Consider the following 4,560-nt stretch of genomic DNA (forward strand, 5'->3'; position numbering starts at 1 on the left):
TTCCTCTGATCGCTGCACAGTTACTCTCTCCAATCAGTGGATGCTAGCAGAGACACAATAAGGCGCTAAAGGGATGTGGGGTGGGGGAGTTCAGCTGGATGCTAACTGACTAGCCGTGCAATCTCATTTACGAAACCACACCACCTACCCCCCCTTCCCCCACACACACACATACACACATGCACTCTCTCTTATCTCTCACTCTTGTTCACCAGCGTAAACACTGACATCACAGAAGATGAGTGGTTTTTCAACCAAATCGACTGTTTGCAAAGACTGTTGTTTTTTTGTTTTCTTTTTCTCCTCTAAAAAGGCACAAAGACTGTTGGGATTGTTTCATATGCTGTCTTTGACATCTCAGATGTGTGGTTTGAAGCACAGGACAGGAGGTGTTTATACAAAAGGTGACTAATGTCACAGGCTTTTGTAGTCGTGGAGATCGCGACTGCAGCGACTTCCTGTCACCTGTATCTGCTCTCCACACAGAGCATGAGATGAACACGCCCACTCCCCTCCCCTCTCCTCTGTCCCTTAGTCACAATAATACTAATCACTTTATCTAGAAATTTTATTTTTCTATGTAGATCCTTTCAAAAGAGAAGAAACTATCCCAAATTATATTTTGCTTGTCCTTATTCTATATAATGTGTCTCCAAAACCTCGGTATCCAGATAACACTGTCTGTGATGCATGTGTGCATGATCCAGTATCCTAGAGTATAGTGAGAGGGGGCCTGGTCATTATAGGGGCAGGGGGCCAGACTGGACCGGGCAGTAGTTCTGCCCCGAGGCTCAGAGGGCAGAAGTGGAACACTTGAGTTGCAGAAAGTAAAAGCCCCGCTATGTATTGGTTCTACCTGTGTGCACTACAGGTGGCACATAGGGGATTTCACTAGTTAGCTGATCTACATTGGAGGAGGAGTTAGAATTAGAATTAGAATTAGGATCCACTGGTTTAGTGAATGCTTGGAGCAAATATGTTGTAGGAGTTTTACTTTCCGAAGCCAGTTTTTCCACTTCTAGAGAGTATCCGTAACTGGGCCTGATTGTCTTGCTCTGACCCAGGAGTCAGCTGCACTCTGATTCCAGAGAAGGAAACCCTGGTAACCCTGGTAAACCCTTGTATTGTCATGGTAACACCTCCCCATCAGTTATTCTACGTCTGTGACCTGGATATGCATACAGAGTTGGCATGCAGCGTGTGATAACACTGGTCTGGTAGTTCAAGGTGATCGCAAAAAAAAAGCAGAAGGGATATATCTATATATATTATATAAACTGCTTTTCTGTGTTTTTACAAAACAAACAATAATAATGAAATAATGATAAAACAAATTATTATTATATACATATATATGATATCTATTTTTTTATATAGCACCTGGAAACTATTTTGTGGTAACACAAGTGAGTAGGTGTGGCAGGCCTACAGTGCGTTCTACCCTCTATTCATTCTCTCTTTAGCATGGAGGCTCAGTTTCAGAGGTTCTAGGGGAAAGGTCTCTAGATGCTCAAGCAACTATCTTTATGCTTCCTTTCTGTGGCATGTTTGCACACGTTTTGTTATTGACCGAGTTTTTAGACGTAATACATTTACATTTTTTATCGACTGAGTTACTGTTAGTAACATCTGTATAAATGGAATGATATAACTACCCTGGAGTGTTTTTTTTCTATTTGGATTTTGGCTTGTGCTTCTTCTGCTTAGGTCAAACTAAATAAGGCCAAATGCTATTAATCGTAAATCAAAAAACAGTTGGATACTAAGCCTATATTTTGTCGAGCTGACAAAGCTCTTTCTAAATCTCAAAAAATTACATCCCTCTCCAAGATTTGTCACAGATGGTTTGTCAAAAATAATGGGACCTTTTGAACATTCAGACTGTCGTGTGTGTGTGCCAACAGGCTCAGTGGCCCCTGCAAGCCTACTGCAACTGATCCTCCACTATGTCACCATTTTGTGTTCAGTCATATCACCATTAGCAGTTGTGTTTTTTAAACATATAAACCACACGCACCAGGCTAGCTGTGTTGTGACAGGTGCATTACGCGCACAGCAGGGTAAATGTCCGTCACTGTTTGTGTGGGCTCCCCGTGGATGGCTGGTTGCGTGTTAGCTCATTCAGTTGCTCAGTCCTGTGTCCTTGTTAGTCACGTAACAGTGGACCTGCGACTCAGCAGGTTAGCGCTAATGCTTTAGCAGAGAAAGCTAGGAGCAGCACTCAAAGTGTTGTTGCTCTGGGAAGATGGCGTCCAACGCTATCAATGACATTCATGAGCCACTATGCTGGAAAGGGGGGGTTGGGTAGTCCTTACCTGCACTATATTCTTTTTAATGTTGGTCAGACTGTTAACTCTTGAGTTGCTCCCAGTAAAAACATCAACAGTGCTGTTTTTATCACAGGAGTATCGCCATCAGGGGATCATTTTTTCTCACACAGCGCAATGCACTCTGTCCCAGTCACCATCACTTCAATCATATCCATTATCACACATCTTAAATATGTACATACCCCTAACATTGAATTGTAGAAAGTGATATATTTTAGTCTTTTTGCGCAAAGTATCTATCTGGAAAAAAGTGTAGCCGCTGTGAATAGACCAAAGCCAAAATAACCCACGTTTTTCTTTTCTTTTGTCTTCTGTTTGTGTATATCCTTGTGTTTGCATCAGTGTTCTTGTTTCTATCCTAATCCATTGTTTCTAGGTATTCATGTATATTTTCATGTTGTACATTTCTTGTAAAAAAAAAAAAATACTGTGTTTTTAAATAAAGGCCTTGGAAACTATTCTGGGGAATTGTGGGCTTTTCTTTACCAAGAAGATTGCAAGAGTTTAGTCATTATGGCAATGCACTGAACAAATTAAGAGTTATTGCGTTCTGACAACTAGTCAAAAGCAAAACATCTCACCAAAGAAAACTCACCTCAACATCTTATTAGGCAAGTACCTTGGACTTTTATTATGGAATATCAACACACTTGTTGTATTTAAACATATTGAAAACCCTCTTTGTCTCCACTGATGTATGGTACAGTACACCCTCCTCTCCACCAGACCTTCTCTCTTAGTAAAACCAATGCCTGTAAGGTATCTGAAGCACTAGAGACTGCGCTATCTGTTGTGAAAGTGAACATAAAAATCACACAACTGGTCTATAAAGAACAGACATTGCAAAGGCAGACAGAGAGGTGTGTGCAGTACAGGGCAAACTGACCTCAGACAGGAGTGGACTGAGTTGGACCGAAGTGATGCCCTGGTGTGTATTTGTGTATTTGTACGTGTGTGTACATGTGTCTTTCATGCCATGTGCGTTCCTCTGTGCTGCTTCAGTATGGTAGGGGTGTGTGCACTACTGTCTGACTGTGGTAGTGGTGTGGTACATTAATCGTCTTTGGCAGTGTGTGTGTGTGTGTGTGTGTACAGTGTGTGTGTGTGGGGGGCCTGTATTTGTGCTTATCTGGTAGAGTGTCCTCATGTGGCCCCTGAGTACCACAGTATTTATTATTAAGGTTTATTTCAATGGGTTATTTCCCGAAAGGTCCGCAGAATGTCTCCCAAGTGTTGTGCAATCAAGCCCTAAAATGCTCCGGCTAGCCCACATAACACCCGCTCCTCTGCCAAAGCCACAGGAGAGGGGGGCAAAAGCTGCAATTTGCCCTAATCCTCTGGACATTTACTAAACCAAACTACCAATTTTGACATAATACAGAACCTTAATCTTAGCGTAAATCTCATAGCGTATCTCAGAGTAATCTCCCTCTGGTCAGACCGAGAAGTGAACTGACATGCCGCGTGTGTGTGTGTGTGTGTGTGTGTGTGTGTGTGTGTGTGTGTGTGTGTGTGTGTGTGTGTGTGTGAGTGTGCACACTGGCTCCAGAGAGCCGGAGCATCTTACTCCACTCCCTCAGCACACAGCCAAAGTGGCATTCAGTGTTGGAGACTGATGTTGAGACTAGAAAATCGGGCTTTTGGTGCAAATATGCACAACTTCCTAAAGTGGACAAGTTCTGAAAGCAGAAAAGCACATTTAGAAGTTCTTATCTTACTATATACCTCACAGGAGTATGGTTTTATTTTGTATTGTTTTTTTTCTTTGAAATACTTAAATGTATTTAATACATTTGATATTCCAATGTTTCTGTTTCAATGAAAATAAAGATAGATATATGAATGAGTCTTTGGGATCTAGTTGAGATAGTTCTAGTGCTATGCAGTAAGCAGCACCTTAGACAGACATTGCCATCATAACTCCCATTTGTAATTCTGATACAGGTATAGGTTGCACAGTAGATTTATTTAAGGAGCCTTGTGAGATTATAGAAACTCAAATGGTGAAGTCGAGGTGTCCACTAGTCGAGGTGTCCACTAGTGGCTGCTTCCCTTCTTGGTGCTCTAATGGCCCGTGTAGACCATGCCGTCTGTTTTCCTGGGGACAGTTTTCATAGGTAAAGGCAGCCTGGCTCTCCTAGGGTCATTGACACCAAAGTCCTTGACACCTTCTGAGAGGGACTTCCTTTCTCCCCCCCATGTCTACCCAGACCCTGCACCTCTGAGTGGG

General features: G+C 42.3%; 1 protein-coding gene across 2 annotated transcripts in view; it reads left to right on the plus strand.

The window, feature by feature from the left end:
• LOC143124285 (leucine zipper putative tumor suppressor 2 homolog) overlaps positions 1–2,788 on the plus strand; it is a 72,843-nt gene extending 70,055 nt beyond the window's left edge. For both annotated transcript variants that reach the window (XM_076285712.1, XM_076285711.1), the window contains one exon: positions 1–2,788. This exon is cut by the window's left edge and continues 1,762 nt beyond it. The gene's annotated coding sequence lies outside the window, so the exon portion shown is untranslated.
• The last annotated feature ends 1,772 nt before the right edge of the window (positions 2,789–4,560 follow it).

Source organism: Alosa pseudoharengus, unplaced genomic scaffold, assembly GCF_046254945.1.
Source record: "Alosa pseudoharengus isolate Yale_2024_CS ecotype anadromous, Long Island Sound unplaced genomic scaffold, YU_APseudo_1.1 YU_APseudo_1.1_scf_15, whole genome shotgun sequence".
Taxonomy (NCBI): domain Eukaryota; kingdom Metazoa; phylum Chordata; class Actinopteri; order Clupeiformes; family Clupeidae; genus Alosa; species Alosa pseudoharengus.